The sequence below is a fragment of the Heliangelus exortis genome, chromosome 4, assembly GCF_036169615.1.
Source record: "Heliangelus exortis chromosome 4, bHelExo1.hap1, whole genome shotgun sequence".
Lineage (NCBI taxonomy): Eukaryota > Metazoa > Chordata > Aves > Apodiformes > Trochilidae > Heliangelus > Heliangelus exortis.
The window spans coordinates 2,311,063-2,319,696 of record NC_092425.1 but is presented as its reverse complement, the minus strand read 5'-3'; the positions used below and the strand labels follow the sequence as shown (position 1 = coordinate 2,319,696).

Below are 8,634 nucleotides of genomic sequence, written 5' to 3'. Positions count from 1 at the left end.
TCAGGGTTAGGTCCTGGGTCTCATTCCCACCTCTCCTGCTGCCCGAGCCGTGATGGCAACTTCACCAGGCTGCCCTTTCCTTTTCTGGCCCTTCTTACCCTGCTGAAAAGCTGCTCTTTTTCAGCACTTGTGGGAAAACCAAGCCTGCAGTCTACACAGCCCCACTCAGCTCCTCTTTTCCCATCAGTAAACGCTCACAACCAGCACTCTGCACCATTCCACCTCCTTAGAGATGCAGAAAACACAAGGTTGTTTGTTTTCACATAAACCCACCTAATTGAGGGGTTGAGAAAGGGGAGGTGGGAAGGGAACTTCAGCCCTATTAAACTGTTGGGAATTGTGTATGTTAGATTAGGAGTGTTTGTATTCTAAATACCAGGAGCTGAGGTGGCACAGGAGCTGCCTCTCAGCATCCAGGATGAAACTGCCAGAGGTGGTGGAGCCCTTGATAAACATTTGCCTTTTTTTTTCCCAGATGCAAGGGAAACTAAATCCAAACTACGTGCCTGGAATTTGGCTCCTGTGGCCACTGTTGGGGTTGTCCCTGTGCTGGCAGGGGACCTTAGGCAGCAGGGCTGGGACATCCTTGCCTTGCTTGCCCACTCCTGTTTGGTCCAGAGAAGCTGCTGGCAAATAGATGTAAATACCAGCAATCTTGGCCAAGTGGATCTTTAAATCTAGAATTGAGCTTTGCAGCTGTGATCAGTTTAAATCAGTGTGGGGGGCACAAGTATGTATTAAGGTGAAACTTTTCAGGGACCAAAGAGACTTCTGGCTTCATTTATAGATGAGGGTAAGAATAAAAACCAAAACAACAAACCACACAAAAAGAAAAAACAAGGTTGTTTGGTGTTTGGTTGGTTGGGTTTGTTTTTTTTTTTTAATCTATTTTATGCCTGCTCACCATGCTAAAGCTTAGGCAGGAGGGCAGCTGAAGCAGACCCAAACGTGTCTGAAAAGCCATATTCATATTTTCCAGGTAACAGTGAATGGATTTTCCTTCCTGGGACTGGGGCTACATCCTGCAGAGTTGTGGCTCTTGAGGACTAAAGCATAATATTTATGGAAAACAAAACCAGAAGGATCCCACCCTATCTTCTCCTCATTTCAGTGGGCTGCAGGGAAATTTGGATGAGCAAAACCTCCTTTTTGAGCCCTTCACTTTTACCCAGATGGAGTGGCCTGACACCATGCGAGCACTTTATGGTAAGGATTTCTCCCTGTTTTTACCCAGAGCTGAGTCCTTAATCCTGGGCTTCTGCCCCCTACCCCCTGCCTCCATCTGAAGCCAGACAAGCAGTCCAGGGCATTTTAAAGAGTTGTCAGGTGGATTGGGCTGTGCTAAGTGAAGTGTGGTGGGAGGAGAGCAGGGGAAAGAAAAATACCAGGGCTGTGTGCCAGTTCTTCAACCTCTGGTAGGATGACAGCCTCGCAAGGGCAGCAGAGCTAAAATGTGGCTAAAAAGGATCCTCTGGGGTGGTGACTCTCTCCACTTGTCATCTCCAGCCTGGAGCTGAATTCAGGCTGGCCCCCTGCAAAGAGTGTATGCATGGGTTGGTGATTACCTTTCCCCTAATAAAAAAAAAAAAAAAAAAAAAAAAAGGAAAGGGAAAAAAAAAAAAAAAAAAGAGAGGTCCTATTGCTTTTATAGGCTGCACTTCTGTGCACTGAGCTGAGACAGCTTCCTCTGTGCATTCAGCTGAAAACAAAGAGTGAGAAGGAGAATGAAAGAGCAGGAGGCAGCCCTCCCCACAGCCAGCCCTCAAACCTGAGCCTCGCTCTGCTGCCTGCCTGCCTTCTGGGGGGGGGGTCACCCATCACCCTGAGCTCTCTTGCACAGCTTCAGCACCTGAGGAAAAAAAAAAAAAGGTAGAGGACGACCTGGTGTAATTATGCAATAATTAAGGGAGGAAAAAAAACCAAACCAAAACAACCATTTAAAAAAAAAAAAAAAAAAAAAAGGCTCCCCCCCGAAACAACGATAAGAAAAATAATAAATAAACCCCCGCCACTGTCACTCAGGGTGACTGAGGCTGTAATTTCAGTGTGCACCAACCAGTCTAAAATGGAGAGCGTTGCAGCCCCGTGGACTGGTGTCTCTGAGGTAAAATGGGTGCATTTTCTGCAGTAATAGAGCAATCTTGCTCTTTCACCTCCACCGCTCCGCTGGCGCGGAGGTGCTGGCACAGACAATGTGGCGTCCCCCGCTCCCTCTGCTTTTAATTCCTCCCCCCACCCCCCCGAATTTATGCAATTTTTCGTTAATAAAACAAGAAAGGAGCTAAGCTCTTCCTCAGAAATCTAGACATTAGCATACTTGCCCTAATACTTTAATCCCCATCATTGTTTATAATCGGGCTGCACACAAGGTTACGCAGAGCGCCGGCTGATTTATGAATACATATATAATTTTTTTTTTTATTTATTTTTTTTTTTCCCCCCTGTTTGTTTTAATTGAAACGGCAACGTTTAGGTTCCACCTTAACAGTGCACCTTAAAAGATTATCTCGGTTATTTCACAGGCACCGAGCCGGCACTAATAGTCCAAGGCAGATATTGAAAAGCAGCACAGGGCCAGGCAGATCTATTAGAAATTCCCATCCACGCGCCTCATACATATTGATTTCTGACACCAAGCAGCAGTGAAAGCCCCCGTGGGAATAATATATTTAGCAGGGTTCGCTGCGAGGAGGTCACAGAGTGCATACAGATTAGCTACAGAGGACCAAGGCACTAGTGTTGGAGCCAAATGCTAGATTTTATATCATTTTAATCTGAACTTTTATAATCCTTTTAGTTCTTCTTTCTCTGGATGGCAGGGGAAAGGCTCCTCAGCACGCATCGTGCATCTTTTTCTTTTCTTTATTCCTCCTATAAACGTGCAAATGCTGCTGTAATGGGGAGGAATGTACCCTTAGCATGAGCAGGAAGCAGCACAAACAAATTTGGGGTTTATATATAGGTACGTGTGCGTGTCTCTATATGCATTATGTATATATATATATATATATATATATTTATACATATACATGTGCCTGCGTGTGGTTAATAATGGTCATTTCAGCTGGAGACATCTTTATTTGAAGGTTTCCTTCCACGGAAGGGTTGGGAGGGGGCATCTGGAAACCTCAGGCTCCAGCCTGAACGTGTGGAAATGAAAGCACCGCCCTAAGACCTTCTTTTATTTTATTTTTATCCCAGAGCTTAATTGAGCAGAAGTCGCGTTTACGCTGTTGAGCCTCGGAAAGCAGCAGCAGCAGCAGCAACAACAGCAACAAAAAAATACCTAAACAGTTTTAATTACCTTTCTGCATATGCTGATGGGGAGGAAATGCCTGCTCATTATGCGGCGAGGTGTTGTGGCTGGCTCAGCCCTCAGGGCCAGGGGGTCTTGGGGGGGTCTGGAGGGGGGTCCAGCAGTGCTGAGGGAAAGGTGAGAGTTGACACACTTTGACACGGGAGGGAAATGCACGCTGACAACAAAGAAAACCAGAAGGTTGCAGCTAAAGAGACACAAAAGCTTACGGGAGGCTTGCGGGTGAGAGAAACACCCTGACTCCCCCCTTCCTCCCACCCCTTTTTTTTTTTTTTTTTTTTTTTTTTTAATTCCCTTTATTTTATTTATATATTTTTTTATATATATATATTTTAGGACATCTGTCCCTCCAGGTCAGTATTCCCACAGTGCTCATCCTGAGTGAGTGGCAGATTTTTCATTCATCTCCTCAAGTAATTAAAACCCCGCCACACCAGCACCGAGCCCTCTGGACCCATCTTGTTGGTATTTCTTCTGGCGTGGTCCCCTGTGGGCTGAGCTATCTGAAAATGGGCAGTGTTTGTACTGAAGGAATACCCTATCCAAGGCATCTCACCCCTGCTGGTTTCCCTTGTGTTAGACCTATACTTTGTATTTCTTAGAGATTTGTACATTTATACACAGCCATAAATTTATATGCATCTATAAAATATGTACAGTTCTACCTAGCAGTTCTAAGGGAGGAAATGGTTGGAATGATGATTAATGGTTTGGACACATTGATCTTAAGGGTCTCTTCCAACCAGAACATTTCTGTGATTCTGTGAAGCATTTCATTCCAGTGCAGATATGCACAGCATCTTCTCTCCACCAGCTACAGCTCTGTCCTGGGTGTAGTTTCAACTCGGATTTGAGCAAGTCTTGGAAAATGGTGAAGGTGAACAACTACAGTGTTGGCCACTGCTCCTGTCAGAAAGGGAAGGCAGTAAAATGCAACCTTTCCAAAGTGACCTTGGGCATGATGGAAAGAGGTGTCTGAGACAGAAAGTAAGGAGAACAAGTGGACTTCATCAGTGGTGAGTATTTTGTTTAAAATGTGAAGCTACAAGTTGGGTCAGGAGAGTCAAAGCACAGAATTATTTGGTTTGTAATCCATAGGAAGAAAAAGGACAGTGATGGCCATCAGTAAACTTGGTAGATCCAACCCTATCAGAAATAGGGCTGTGGTCAGTGAGCAGAAAAGAAATACCATGGAGCTGCAGGGGCAAAATAAGAAGATCCAAGGCATAAAATGAAATACAACCTGCAAATGGATTTAAAAAACATAAAAAAAAAAAAGTTCCATGAGTATTTCAGTTCCTACTCAGGATGACCAGAAAGAGGTTGGCCCACTGTTAGAAGTGGTTGGGAGGCCAGAACAGGTAATGTCAAGAAGACAAAAGCATGCCATATCCATATCTTTTTTTGTTTCCCTCCAGCTTTAACCATATCATCACCAATGAACAATTTTTAGGTTGACAGTGTTCATCTCTGCAACCAGCAACCAGGAAATCTAATTTTAGAATGGAAGAAGACAGGGGGGGATTTTCCACTCTGCTGGATCTGAGGGAGCTCACAGATACAGTCATTGAACTGTTGGCAATTTTTTTTCTTTTTTTTTTTTCTTTTTTGAGAGCTGGTAACAACTAGAAGTTCCTGAAGCCTGGGAGAGGATAACCAGAGTGCCCATCTTTGAAAAAAAGGCAAACTGGGGAGGGGGCAGTGGGCAGGCAGGGCAAGGAGCTGTAGACCAGTCCACTTAGCACATAGAAAAATGCTGGTAGAAATAATCAAGCAAATTATTTATGAGCCTCTAGAATACAGCATGGAGATAAGTAACAGCCAACAGGGATTTGTCAAGAACAAATCATGTCAAACTCACCTTATTTCCTCCTGTGACAGGGCAATAAGCCTTGTGGAGAGGCAATGAATATCCTATCTTCTCTCAGAGAGGCTTCTGATGCCATCTCCTGAACATGCCATGGGGATGCAAACTGGGAGAGGCAGAAAGCTGCCCAGCAGGACCTGCCACCCATCTGCCCTATCCCCAGAGTGGGATGCAGGGCATTTTCCTGAATGCCTTTGGGATGGGCAAGAGAGAGGGTGAAGAGGCAGGGGGGCAGAGGGAAGGCAGGGGTGCAGCAGGCTGATGGGAGGCACTGGGGAGAGCTGCTGGAAAAAAGGCAATGCAGCTCAATAAGGAAAAGAGCAAATAACTGGTTTTAGGTGGGAATAAATGGTGCACATCTCAGGTGAGGAAGCATTAGCAGAACAGGGGATCAACAGGAAAAAAGGATGAGCTGGGGGTGAAGAGCATCAGAAGCTGAACAGAAAGCACGACTGTGCAAAAAGCAAATTCCTCATGGAAGCAAAGCAGGGGATCCTGGGCTAGTGAGGCTTTCTGTGCCATGTGGGGCTACCAAGGGCTTAGCTGACATTGTCTGCCCTGGTTTGAGCATTGCTGGTCAAGAAAAATATGGATTAACTACAGAGAGTTCATCTGAGAGCACTGAGGATGGTGTGCAGCCCGGGAAGCTTGTCCTGCATGGGGGGATGGAAAAAGTGGTGTTCATTTAGAGAGAGTCCCCCCATTTGGTGGGTGCAGGAAGGGGGGAATTGAGGTGGTGCTGTGCTTGCTGCAGACAGGGATAGGAGTTGTTTCTGCACAGCAGGAAGGGGCCAGGAGGTTGGAAATGAGAGAGATGATGGGTGGTGAAGATGCAAAGCGTGTGACCCAGCTGGGGGTGGGCTGAGTGCTATGGAGAAGAGTTTGGCCTTTGCTGAACCCACGGGGTGAGCAAACAGGGTGGTCCCCAGGGCTTCTTCCAGCCCTCATTTGAGGAGAAGCTGATGTTTTTGTTTTCCTGAACTTTTCCCTCCAGCCTGGGCTTTGTGCTGTGCTAGGATGTTCTCCTGACATCAGAGCAGGCTGCTGCTGCCTTGCCAGCTTTCGGGATGCTTTTCTGTCGAGAGGAGAGCTGTGTTCATCAGCACAGCAGGCAGCTAATTAATTATTCTCAGCACCTTCTCAATGGAAATGCTAGAAAGGAGGGCTAAACTCTCCCTGCTGCCCCCCTGTAATCCCTGTGCCAGGGCTGGCTTTATTGGCTCTGAGGGGAAAAGAGGCACATTTGCTTTCCCGTTGCTAGGGCAGGAAGGATGCTCACTTCCCAGGCGTGTGCAGATGAAAATGTAATTGCATGGAAGGGGAATTGATTGCAATTAACCTCGGGACTTGGCCTCAGGCTGGGGTGTCCCACCTTCCTCCCTGGGAAAGTGCCATCAGGGCCATAACGTGTGGCTGATGGATACGTGGATGGTGGCAGGAAACACACAGGTTGTGAGAGAAAGTACATAAATCACCCAGGAAAACACGTATTATGCCGAAATGATCAAATTATAAATGAAGCACATAAATCATGAGATTACACTGTTGGATTGTATCAGGGACGATAAATTATACAGTGGAGCCCGAGGTTCACCGAGAGGTTCAGGGAATAATGAAATGGGGCTTGTATGACTTCAGGAAAATGCTGTTATCTCCATGAAATGCAAACCAAATCTCCAGCCCGACCCGCACGTATTTTTGCAACATCTTCTCTCAGAAAGGCTCCCCACAATAGGGCCAGGGAAGTACAATAAGCCCCAAGGAAGCCTCCCCTGCTGAAGCAAACAACGATTACACATTAAAAAGCATGTTTGAAAGATAAGTTTGTAAGGAAGATAAAAAGTCTCCAGCAGGGCTGATAGTTGGACGGTGAAGCTGCTCCGAAGGTTGGTGACATGTGAGCAAGCTGGAAAAGCCTGACTGCCAGGTGTGAAAAGTAGGAAGAGTTTTTCTGTGAGCAGCAGCTTGATTTCCTATTGATGGAGAGCACGGGGTGCTGGGGCTGGTGGGGTGTTTGGGATGGTGGCTGGCAGTGGGCTCAGCAAGGTGCTGCCTTGCAGCTGCAGCGAGGCAATTAAAAGGTAACATGGAAAAAATTCAAATCAATATGCTCCACAATTGAAAGCCAATGGAGCTCAGGGGGGAAAAAAAAAATAAAAGGGGAAGGGATATTGAGTGCAGTCATTTTCTACCTGATCTTCTGCCCCTCTTTGCTTTTGTTGGTTTATTTTCCCTTCCTTGCTCGCTCCCAAAAGTAATTTGCTTTTTCACACCCTCCCCTAGACTGGTTGTTCAAACAGATACAGTTCAGCAGAAGAAAGGCCAATTCAATAAAATACAGGCTCTTCATTTATTTTTTCAGAGCTATTATTAGCTTTGTTGGTAATTAAACAAGCAGTCTTAAAAGCAACTGGCCTTCCTTCAGCTGCTTCTGGGAACCTGTGTAATGGGACCAGTTGGCATGCTGGGATTTTTTTTCCCCTGTTGGTCAGTGTGTGAGTGTTGGTGCTACAGCATAACTGTGGGATTTACACCTGTTACCTCAGCATGAGGTGTACTAGGGGCTTCCTTTGTCATAAAGTGTTTGACCCATTTACTTCCTCGGGGCAAGTGTGAACTGGAGCCAACTGAATTTATATACTGGGACTGGCTGGTTTACGGCTGACCCTTGGAGGGGGGGAGGGCACTCACAACCTATTTCTGTCTGAAGATGCTAATAAGGATGCAGAAGATGTCTCAGGTGGGCAGCAAAACTACTGTTTATGAAAGAGTGCCCAAAATGTTTCATAGCACTCAGACATTATTTTTAATTATTGAACATACCAGATGCATCACCTGCTAACACGCAGCAGCAAAATCCATCTTCAGTCACCAAACCAGCTTCAAGTCACAGGCTCTGCTCCTGGAAGAGAAAGGCTCCTTGTTCATTTATTCTCAGCAAGCTTGGGATGAGAACATGTGTTTGTATCACGGGGAAATAAATACACTTTCCAGGAGAGAATGGGTTTTGGACTGCTAATCCCTGGGCCGGGGAGGGCTGTGCTCAGCCTCCTGACCGAAAGAAGTTGGTTAAAAATAAATAAATGCTTGAGCCTGCTAGGTATGAGCATAATCATTTTGCTATATGATCTATGCCTTTCATTAGTTGAGGTACACATTTCCCCGTAACAAATGTGCTTCAGCAGATGATCTATGCCTTTCTTCCTGGGATGGATGTGTTGCACTGGGGAAGGGTTGTGCTCATCAGCTGTGAGTAATGCTCCTCCCGGCACCGCCTTACGTGGCTGGGCTGGTGTCAGTGCAGCTTTGCACAGCCATTCCCTCGTGGCCCCGGAGATGCCAGCTGGGTGAGACAGCACAGAGCAGCCCTTCTCACTCCTCTACAGCAAGGGTGAGCAGGCTGGAGGGAGATGGTGTGAAGGAGGGGAAAAGGGAGGGTTTGTGTGGGGTG

The 8,634-nt window shown here is 46.3% G+C and overlaps 1 long non-coding RNA gene across 1 annotated transcript; it reads left to right on the top strand.

The window, feature by feature from the left end:
- Positions 1-493: 493 nt before the first annotated feature.
- Positions 494-8,282, top strand: LOC139795677 (uncharacterized). Its single transcript, XR_011725639.1, has 2 exons — positions 494-1,206; positions 4,137-8,282. It is a non-coding gene; the product is annotated as an uncharacterized lncRNA (long non-coding RNA).
- The last annotated feature ends 352 nt before the right edge of the window (positions 8,283-8,634 follow it).